This window comes from Manis javanica, chromosome 16 (assembly GCF_040802235.1).
Source record: "Manis javanica isolate MJ-LG chromosome 16, MJ_LKY, whole genome shotgun sequence".
Taxonomy (NCBI): Eukaryota; Metazoa; Chordata; class Mammalia; order Pholidota; family Manidae; genus Manis; species Manis javanica.
Window position 1 is genome coordinate 16,964,120 of NC_133171.1, and position 12,068 is coordinate 16,976,187.

Genomic DNA, 12,068 nt, shown 5'->3' on the forward strand with positions numbered 1-12,068 from the left:
CAATGACATCAACCAGGACAGGAAGAAACGGCGTCGTTTCGGCAGCCATTCTCTTCCCAGCCTTACTGTCCCCCACCCCCGAGCCCCTGCTGCCCCCACTCCTCTTGAGCTCACCGGAACCCAGGCCAGCTCCTTTAAAAACAGACAGGCCTGAAGTAATCGAGTTCTATGCTGAATATCAACAAAATCCATGGCCATGAATGGGAATGAAGGAGAACATTTCATTTCATATTTAAAATGTTAAATTGGGTGCTTATAATTCCCCTGATTTAGCTTTTTTAATTAAAAAATTCAAGCTTTATTCAACATTTACATATTCATGACTCTATAATGCACACTGATTGCATTGAAGGCAGAGGAAAAAGCATGTAAGTGCAGCACAAATATAGTCACTCATCAAGCACACCATCTATGTATGCATAGATAAATATTTCTAAACAAATTAACATACACCCCCGCACAGGTGCTCTGGCCTCATAGCTCCCTCTGGCTATTTCAGTCCCACTTTTCCTTCCATCAAGTGTTAAGAGCCAGAGCAGCAGTTTAGAAATTTCATACTTGGGCGATTTGTAGACTTCGTGAGTCCCTTTGCCAGCAATCACCAAGGAAAAAAAGATTCAGCTGCACGCTTTAGTAAACACCGAACGTCTAGCTTTCATAATTCCACGCAGACCGCCAATAGTTTATAGTTGTGAGTCCTGGGAAGGGGCAGCTCTCATGGCCGAGAGGTACCTCACTGACCGGACAAGGCAGACACTGCTAATGGCTCCCCCGAACCAAGAGCCAGTCCCTGTTGGCTTTCTGCTTACAGAATCCAGCCTTCGTTTGCAGCAACGGTGTGCCTGTCTCTTAGAAGTCGACCATGTTTTGTATAAGCCAGAGGTTGGCAAACCAGCCCTGGACAAAATTCAGCATCCCAACTGGTTTTATAAATAAAATTATATTGGAACACAGGCAAGTCCATTCATTTATTTATTCTCTATGGCTACCTTCACATTCCAAGAATAGATCTGAGCAGCTACACCAGAGAATGCACGACCCGCAAAGCCTCAGACAGCGACTATCTGGCCCTTTACACAGAACACTCCTGACCCCTGGCTGAAGCCGATCCCAGCCGATTTCCCATCCTCCCTTGCAGCTGGGAAGACAGTGACTGTATACAGTAGGTAAGAAAGAAGATGCTGCCAAGGGTTGCTTTTGGATAACGGGATAGATAAGAGACACATTCACTGAAATAAGAATGATGGAAGAGCATCAGATTTGGGGCACAGAGTATAGGGAGGAAGATGTGAGCTCAGCACATCTCAATATATGATTTCAGGTACTTGGTGGAAGTCAGGTAAACATGAACACACACGCACAGAACTCAGAAAAGAGGTCTAGACCAAAGCCCTCTGAGATCAGTTGCTTCTTTACCTTTAATTCAAATGGACTCCTCTCGGATCTTATCCCCCCTGCGTCCTTGTAACCCTGCCTAGGCTTCGTCTGCATAGCACTAGCCTCTCCTGGCTCTCCCCGCCCCGCGGCTCTGCCCGCACCTCTGCCTCAGTTGCCTGCTCACGTTGTGTCCTTCACCCCGAGTAGAGGGACTCCTTCAGGCCTCACTGTCACACGTTTTTGCTTCCCCCAATATTCTCATCAGAACCTCTCAGGCAAATGACTCCCAGACTGACGTGTATTGCCTAAATTTTTCTCTAGATCTTGACCTACTGTTATCTGTTGCATATCCCCAAATAGGTGCCCATGTGAGCAATTCAAACTCTACGTACCTAAAATATTTATCTTTTTTCCAAAATAGAGAAGAGCCACTGGCCACAGAGTTGGAATTACTTGTTTTGATCCTTGGCTTTGAGTCTTACTAACTCTGTGAACTTTAGCAAGTTTCTTAATTTCTGAGTCTCAATTTCATCATTTCCATATGCTTCAAAGAAGGTACCACGTCCTTTCCTGGGTGTACACAGGGGAAACTGCTGATTGGGAAACAGTGAGCAAAACCTGGAAAGGTTCTGAGGAGGAGACAGTATTTGAGCTTGGAAAGTGTGGGAAACAACACGTCTTCCCTGCAGAGGGCCTGCCTGACATAGACTTGAGTGTGCACATGGGTAGGCAAACCCTGACTTCTGGCCTCCGGCTGGGAAGCAGAGAAGATACGGGCTCTGCATGCGCCCCGCTCCCAGCTGTATTTCACACCAGTTGCTTGGTCCCACCTGGTTCCAGCCCTGCTCTGGTGGCCACGGCCGGAACTCACTCCCTTCATCCTCTGGCTGCTCCTAAAATTTGGGCTTCCAAGTTGGTTCAGATTTGATCTCAGGTTTGTATCTACTTTTCTTAGGCTTTAACCTCCCTGATTTAAAAAACAACAACAAAACCAACTGTAAACGAGCTTCACAAAGACGCAGACACGGAGAGTGAGTGTTCATCAAGTAAAGCCGGAGCACACAGGCAGAGCCCGGACGACTTCCCGGGGTGTCTGCTCAGGCAGCAGCCAGAAAGCTGCCTCCGGGCCCGCTCTCGCTGCGGTGCGGCTCCCGCTGCTGGCCCCGGACGTCCCGCTGCACGTGCAATGGACTGCAGCTTCTCTCACCCCATTCCTGTTTTCTATGCTGCATTTCCACTCAGCGTTTGCGGGAAGATCAGCTTCGAGCCTCCAGGTCTGACCCGAGATGAATCCTTTACCCAAGAAGGCACTTTCTGTTTCATAAGCACTCAAAGGCCAGACTTGTTGTACTTTATATGCCTTTTAAAATCTTTTCAACGGACTTACCATTTCAGAGACCTACAGGGTGGCCTGCCTATTTCTACTCCTCAAGAATAAGAGGAAGCAAACTGGGTATAAGAAAGAAAAAAATAAACGATTCCCAAGCCAGTGCAGTTCCAGGCAACCAGAAGTGAAGATGGAATTCCTCGTCGCTCTCTCTTGACTGTTGCTGTAGGACTGGGAGCTGCCCAGGGAGACCGAGTCAACACAGAAGCCAGATTCCTCTGCAAGAGTCTAGGGGCAGAGTTCGTTCTTTGTAGTGAGGACTAGATACTTCTGCCAGTCAGCATGGGGCCGCAGGCCTGGCATTGGAGCAGGAAGCGAGGCCAATCCTAAATGAAATCAAACTGTGAATAAAGGAGGATTAAAATAAAAATTGGCAGCATAGTTCCCAGAGCTAGTGTGTGGTTCAGCTGCCTGAAAGTTGCTGCCATCATACGCCTTGGAGACGAGACATGAAAAATTGCCTGGATCGCTACTGGCTGAGGAGCATGTGAGAAGCGCGTTTGCACTTTGTCCTGCCTCTGACACCGGTAAGGTAAGAGGGGGCTGGTGAGGATGCTGACAGGCTGAGAAGTTTCTTTGGGAACAGCCTGGAAAGTCTGCCAGGAAGGCAGGAAGCTTAATGGCCTAATTCAAAAGCTCCACTCCCCATGCTTTACAGCCACAGCAGCGTGATTTTAAAACAAAACTGTTTCAGGTTATTGGATTAGGAGTCAGGAACTCTGAGCTCCAGGCCTGCCTCTGCTAATTTGTAGCATAACCTTGACAAACTGCTTCATTTTTCCAGGTCCATGTGTTTAAAAGGGCATTTTTAACTTGGAGGGGAGAGGATGAAGGTGGTGGGAGACTGGGGAGAGGAGTGGCGGGGGGTGGGGGCTGAGACTCGGTTCCTGGGTTCCTGGACCCAGGCTGGGCGGGCGTAGGGCCTGGAGAACAGAAAAATGCAGAACAGGACTTAGGCGACGCTGCTCCAAAGGGGTTTTAGCTCACTGCCAACCATTGCTGCTGAAACATTCCCATCAGCAGTGGGTGGAAGAGTGTATGTCCGAGTCCTGAGCTCAGAGGCTGTGAGTGTGACCTTATGGAAGAAAGACCTTTGCAGATGTAGTTAAGGATCTCAAGATCAGACACCCTGGATTTCGGATGGACTCTAACTCTGAAGACAAGGGTCTTTACAAGAGAAAGGCGGTAGGTGTGGCGAGAGACTCAGACACGCGGAGGAGAGGGTCACGTGACGAGAGGCGGAGACTGGATTCCGCAGCCCCATGTCCAAGAACACCCCGAGGTACCGGGTGCTGGAAGAGGCGGGAAGGATCCAGCCCTGCAGACCTCAGAGGGGGCGCAGCCCTGCCAAACCTCCGGGTCAGGCTTCGGGCCTCGGAACTGGGACACAGGAAGCCTCTGTTGCATCAAGCCACACCGTTTGGGGTAGTTTGTTATTGCGGCCCTAGGAAACTGACACAACATCCTGGTGAACAAGCCAGTCCTGCATCTCTTCAAATATAATGGTGCTTCTTGCACAGCATGGACTTGAACTGCACAGGTCCACTTAGTGAATTCAGGAATAAAGGTAATAAAGACATTGAAAAACTTCTGGAGATTTGAGACAATCTGAAGAAATATTTTCTTTTCTCTAGTTTGCTTTATTGTAAGAACATAGCATATAATACATATATAAATTATGAGTTAACTGGTTTTATGTTATCAGTTAAGGCTTCCATTCAACACTGGAAGCAATTGATAGTTAGGATCTGGGGAAGCCAAACCTTCTCTGTGGACTGTTGACTGTGTCGGGGGTTGGTGCCCAGAGCCCCAACTTGTTCAGGGCCAGCTGTTCTCCTTCCTCCCCCCCGGAGTCTCAAAGATGTGCACTGACACCAGCGTCAAGCCTCGCGTCCAGCACGGACAGGGGGTAGGAATATGTCTCTCTGACCCTCAATCGCCAGGCTATTCCCAGAAAGAGAAGAACTTGCTGCTTTAATTTAACTCCAAGACAAACACCAAAGTAGCAGAGATGCTTGAAAGTGTTTGGCGAGGCTGCCTGGAGGAGACGCTCTTCCCTGTCACTTCCTGATGGACAAGAGATCCAGTGATGGTGGGAGGGGTGGGGAGGAGCTGCCGGCATGGGGAGGGAGGGCTTTAGCACTGGGGAGTGCGGTTCTCAGCCAGCACCCCATGACTGAGCGCAAGGACGCACTGGGCCTCCTTCCCTGCCCGCCACACTGCCTCCCTTCACAGAGGCATGGCTGTCACCTGCAGGTCTCAGTCTTTCCTGGATTCATTAGTGCAACAAATACATCCAGTGCCCTGACAGTTCACCCTGCTTGATGGGTGCTGACCACCCACCCTCACCCAACTGCACTCGTCATCCATGACATGATTTACAGAAACGATGGCAGGTATGTGGCAGAAAGTACAGGGAATGTGTATGGCCTGAACATAACCTGAGTCTAACTGGCTGCCCAGCACCCCAAGGGGAAAGAAAGCTGAGAGGGTCACCGATTCAAAACTCCCTCCAGGCCTTCATTACTGAGCTCCCACCGCTGGGTGCTGGGCCACGAGCCCTTCCAAACAGGCCCTCATTGAGGTAGAACAATTTTGTAAGGAAGTTCTGGGGAGAGAATATTGAGGGGAATCAAATGGGTTTTACAATTTAAGTGGATTTAAGTTGTTTAAATAAAGAGAGCTCCAGAAATACTCCAGGAGGCATTTTTCTTCACTGTAGAAACAAATTATTACAATGTTAACTGTATGTTTCAGTTTTGATGGGTTTAATGTTTTTTTTAATTGTGGTAAAATGTGTATAACATAAAATTTACCAGCTTAGCCATTTTTAAGTGTACAGTAACTATATTTACGTTGTTGTGTAACCCATTTCTAGAACTTTTTTATCTTGCAAAACTGAAACTGTGTGCCCATTAAACAGCAATTCCCCCCTCTCCACTCCCTCAGGCCTCGGCAAGCACCATCCTGCCGGCTGTCTCTATGAACCTCACTGCTTGGGACCGCATATAAGCAGAATCATGTTTGTCCTTTGTGACTGGCTCACTTCACTTGGCATAATGTCCTCAAGGCCCATCCATGTTGCAGTATGTGTCAGAACTTCCTTCCTATGGAAGGCTGAATAATACTGTGTGTGCCTGTGTGTATATATCACATTTTGTTTATCCATTTATCTATTGATGAACATTTGGGTGTTTCCACCGTTAGGTGTATGAGTGATGAGATAAAATATTTAATTCTTTTGTGGTTAAAATTCTGTGCTTGTCTTTGCATATTTTCATACTGTGTTTAGAACTATAACACACCATGTAATTGTTAGTTATGAATGACCTTGAAGAGATTCCCGTAGGTATAAACCTGTCCTTCTCATGGGATTCCTTTTTCAGCCAAAATTGCCCCCAAGGGAACCCTACAGCACATTGATGAAACAATTTCTAGCAGTTGTACTCCTGTTTGATCATGAAGAAATGCATGTGGCCTCTGTCTGTTTGCCAAAGGGCCTTGATATTTATATACTGGAACTGGAATTGATTTCTGCCTGCACACATTTGTAACTCCTCTGGCAAATACTACAGGACTAGAAGACACTATTCCCTGGAACTTCTAATCCCTGAGGTCATTCTAGTGGATTTTTAATGGCACGTCCCTTATGGTGCATTCTACGAGAAGAAGGCTATATTCTTCATCCTTAAATTCCAAACGAAGTCCTCAACTAGCTCAGCCTAGCCTGAAATAGACATTTGTGGTCCACATTTTCCACAAATATGCTCTACAGATCTTATGATTGCAGTAAGTTCAGTGCTTGCATATCTTGATTTTTAAAGATGGTCCTTAATTTCTGTTGTAAAGTTAAGCCCAGTTTTATGGCAGGCAGGTGGTCCCAGGCCAGCTAGCATTCCAGACCAACTACTCCACTGCAGAGACCATAGTGGACACAGAGGACACTTTGGGGATATGGGGTTAGCCTCTCCTCTGTCACCATAGCCCTCCCCTAGATCTTCCTAGATGTCACATTCAGAAAGAGCACGGGGAAGGGTGGAACTATCAAAGACTAACCGCTTATCTGTGCCACCAATCACTCAGTATGTGACCTTGGGCTCACCATATGACCTCTGGGCCTTAGTTTCCCCGTTCTGTAATAAGGGGTGAATAGTGGTGCCTGTATAATTGTGTTATGATTATTAAATGAGTTGACATTTGTAAAGTGCTTAGCAGAATGTCTTGCACATCCTTAGTTTTCAATACATGTCAGCTAGCATATCATTATTACTAGATTCCTAGTGTGGATGGGGTTACGGTCATCTTCCTACCTTTCTTCTTCCGCTTCCTCCCGCTTCCCCAATTACCCATTGGGAGGTACAGGCTTCTAAAGAAGAGCAAATCAAATAATTTGTTTAAAAAATTGACAGGAAAATAAAGAGCCTGCATGTCCTCTGTAAGTGAATAGACAAACTACACATCAGGTTCTGTTAAGGGAGGTGTTCACAGGCGGGAGGAGAAGTGGGAATGTCTTAGTCTGTTCAAGCTGCTATAACAAAATAATACAGATTGGGTGGCTTATAAACAATAGAAATTTATTTCTCACAGTTCTGAAGGTCTGAGGTCAGGGCATGAGCATGGCTGTGTTCTGGTGAGGGCCCTGTTCCTGGCTCACAGCTGGCACTGTCTCGCCGGGTCCTCACATGGTGGAGGGGGCTGGAGAGCTCTGCGGGATCTCATTAATACACGGGCACTGATCCCAAAGTGGCGTCACCAAGATGGCTGATAGGAGACCCCAGCCTTTGTCTCCCCACAAAGATCAATAATTAGGCAGATATCCACGAATGAAATCAGCTCGGGGAGAGCTCTGGAGTCCACTGAAACTTCAGCAACACAGTGGAACAAAAAACTTGAGAATAACTACAAAAAAAAAATAGTAAGGAAGAATGGCTTCAATTCACATGCACTACTTCATTCATCAAGCTGGCATTGCTCAGTGCTAAGGGGGGACCTTTCCCTCCACGAAAGGGATAGTGGGGTGAGAGACCAGCTCCCCCAGCCTTTTGGAACCCACTTCAGTTTCACCCCACCCAGACACCAGCGGAGCTGAGGCTTACAGGGACAGCTAGGGACAAGGAGGAAAAGCAAGGACCACCAGCATCAGCCACACAGTGGGAGAGACTCTGCTTCCCAGTGCCCCTTTCTGCAGGGGACCCCAGCAGCTTTTGCCACTGAAGAAACCAGTGGCCAGCACAGCCTCCACCAACAGCACCCCAGATTTCACGGTGTTCACCACAGGCACTCACGAGCACTGACACCAGCCCCCTGAATCTCTCCTAGCTCCAGCCACACCCCCTCTCCCACCAGGGCCGGTGGGCCAGCAGGACCCCTGCCCTCTGCCACTGTGCAAGTGCAGGATGCCAGCCTACATCTCCACAGCTGACCCCCACCGCCACGTGTGTGACTAGGGACGGCCCCTCCTGCTGGGCACTTGCATTCCACCAGACCGACACCACAGCACCAGCCGCTGTGCTATATGCGTACCCATGGCAAGATTTTACATCATGGATGTGCACGCAGATAGCCAAGGTTCCCATAGCTACCTGTGGGCCTGGACTCAGTGCTGTCTCTTGTCACTGGCCTGCACCACTGGGCTCAACTGCATCCAGATCTCCCCCATCTACCCACCTGCACATTCCCAGGCCAGTTCTGTTACTAGCTCCCACGGCCATGTGCACACCCATGCAGAGACTGTGCAGCCACAGGAGGGCACAACAGCCAGGGCCCCTGCAGCTGCTTGTGGGCTTAGTTCTGGTCCTTTCCCTAGTTGCAGGCCTGCAGGCTAACAGCTGGGCTTGCTGATAGCCAGTCCCTCCAGCTGTGCACCTGCATGCTGCCGGCCTGACTCTCAACACTGGCCTCCACTAGCGTACACCTGTGGTGAGAACCAGCAGTCACCTGGTAGTGCAAGCCAACTGCCAGGGCCCCACAGAGGCCAGTGGGCCTGCAGTTGGCCCCTGCCCTTGCTGCCTGCCCTGGCCCCCACAGTCAAGTGTGTGCACACTACCAGCTCTGGCCACCACTGATGCATGTCCTGATCCCTAGCTGCTGGACCTGGAGGTGCCACTGAGACCCTAAACAGCTCTTGCAGCCTCTGGTCAAGGACTATGGAGTTGTTGACACTTCTGAACAAAGCAACCTGAGCTGATGAGTGACCATGTCCCCCAGGACCCAGAGCCACCACATCTCTCCACACTGGTGCCCTAATCTACTAAAGACCTGGGTCACAGCACACTCCAGTATGCTTCCACCTGTAGGTAAACATCTTTCCTTACCAAAGTCAGTCCAAAAGTCTGGAAGAGGTAACTTTCTTTAAATGTGTATATATTTATTCAAGGATCATGAAGAATTAGGGAAACATGACTTTACCAAAGAACACAGCAAACTTCTAGTAACTGGCCCCAAAGAAATGGAGATATAGGAATTGCACAATAGAAAATTAAAAATAATTTTCTAAAGATGCTCAGAGAGCTACAAGAGAACACAGCTAAACAATTTAATGAAATTAGGAAAACTATACAAGAAGAAAATGAGAAGTTCAACAAAGAAATAGAAAACATAAAAAAAGAGCCAAACAGGTATTATGCTCAGTGAAATAAGTGAGGCAAAGAAAGGCAAATACCATATGATTTCACTTATTTGTGGAATATAAAAACAAAGCAAAACAGAAGGAACAAAACAGCAGTAGACTAACAGACACTGAGAAGTAACTAGTGGTTACCAAGGGGGAGGGGTTGGGGAGAGTCGGAGGTAAACCCAAGGGGGATACAGGGGCATGACAGTTAATGATCACAATATATGCTGGTGATGGGGATGGTAGTACATCATGGGGAATATAGTCAATGATTCTGTAACAGTGATATCTAGTAACCATACTAGAGGGGGTGAGAATTTAATAGTATGGGTAACAGTGGAAGCACTGTGTTTTAGATTTTAAACCAACATAAGATTATATATCAATGATACTTCAATAAAAGCAAAAAAAAATGAGCCGAACAGAAATTTTGGAGCTGAAGAATACAATGATAGAACTGAAGAATTCAACAGAGAGCTTCAACAACAGACTGTACCAAGCAGAAGAAAGAATCAGTGAGCTTGAAGACAGATTATTTTAAATTGTCTAAAATTTAGATAATTTAAAGGAAGAGCAAAAAGAAAAAGGAATGAAAAAAACCTATGGGACATATTGAATATTATGAAGAGAAACAATCTATGCATCACTGAAGTCCCAAAGGAAAAGAGGGAGAAAAAGGAGAGAAAGCTTATTTAAAGAAATAATGGCAGAGAACCCCAAGCCTGGGAGGAGATTTAAACATCCAGGTTTATCAAAGTCAAAAGTTACCCCAAAATTTCAATGCAAAAATATCATCAACAAGACATATTATAATAAAACTGTCTAAAATGAAAGACAGAGAACTTTTAAAGCAGCAAGAGAAAAAATTTCTCTCATATAAGGTAACCCTATAAGGTTATTGGCAGATTTTTCAGCAAAAACTTTTGCAGGACAGGAGAGAATGGGATGAGATATTCAAAGTGCTTAAAGAAAAAAAAAAAACCCTGCCAACCAAGAGTACTTTACCCAGCATAGTTGTCCTTCAGAAATAGAGGCAAGATAAGGACTTTCCCTAATAAACAAAAGTGGAGAGAGCTCATTGCCACCGGACTTGCCTTATGAGAAATGCTTAAAGATGTTCTTCAAGCTGAAACAAAAGGACACTAACTGGTAAATTGAAAATATATGAAAAATACAAATACATAATACTGATAAAGTTAAGTATTTAGTCAGATTCAGAATACCCTAATACTGAAATATCTAAGTGTGTTAGTCACTGAATTCTAGTGAAGAGATTAAAGGACAAATGTATTAAAAATACCTGTAAATACAATTTGTTATTGGATACACAATATAAAAACATATACATTGTGATACCAAAAATCATAAAATGTAGGAGGGGACTAATAGGGTAGAGCTTTTGTAAGCAATTGAACTCAAGCTGTTATCAACTTAAAACAGACTGTTTATCTATAATATGCTTCAGTAAGGCACAGGATAACCAGAAAACAAAAACCTATAGTAAATAACATAAAGAGAAGGAAATCAAACTAAAGTATGGAAAAGCATAAACTTACAAAGGAAGAAAGGAACAAAAAACTACAAAACAGCCAGAAAACAATCAACAATAATTCTTTATCAATAATTCCTTTAAACGTAAATGCATTAAGTTCTATAATCAAAAGGCACAGAATAGTTGAATAGATTAAAAAACAAAACCCAACTATATGCTGACAACAAGAAACTCACTTCAGTGTCAATGACACACATAAGACTAAAAGTGAAGGGACAGAAAAAGATATTCTAGGCAAATGGAAACCAAAGAGACGTGGGGTAGATATAGTTAGACAAAATGGACTTTAATTCAAAAACTGTAACAAGAGACAAAGAAGGTCATTATATAATGACAAAGTGGGAAATAAAACAAAAGAATATAAAAATTGTAAATTTATATATGTACCCAACATTAACAGATCTGAAGGTAGCAAAGGACAACAATACAGTAATAATAGGGAATTTCAATGCCTCAATTTCAACAATGGATAAACCATTCTGACACAAAGTCACTAAGAACATATTGGACTTGAAATTTATCTTAGACCAAATGGACCTAATAGACATATACAGAATATTTCATCCAACAGCAAGCAGATGTCATTCTTTTCATGTGCACAAAGAACATCCCCCAGGGTAGATCATTTGTGAGGTCACAAAACAAGTCATATCAAATTTTAAAAGACTGAAATCATACTAAGTATCTTTTCTAACCACAGTAGTATCAAAGTAGAAATCAGTAACAGGAAATAAACTGAAAAATTCACAAATATGGGGAAATTAAACAACATACTCCTGAACAACCAATGGTCAAAAACAAAATCAAAAGGGAAATAAAAAAAGTACCTTGAAACAAATGAAAAGGAAATACAACATACCCAAACGTACAAGATACAGCAAAAGCAGTGCTAAGAGGGAAGTTTATGGTGGTAAATGCCTATATTAAGATAAAAGAAAGCCCTCACATAAACTACCCAACCTTACATCTCAAGTAACTAGGAAAATAAGAACAAACTAAGCCTAAAGTTAACAAAAGGTAGGGATAAAGATTAGAGCAGAAATAAAAGAAATAGAGAGTAGAAAAATAATAGAAAAGGTCAATAAAACTAAGAGTTATTTTTGAAAGGATCAACAATGAACAAAGATTTAGCTATACTT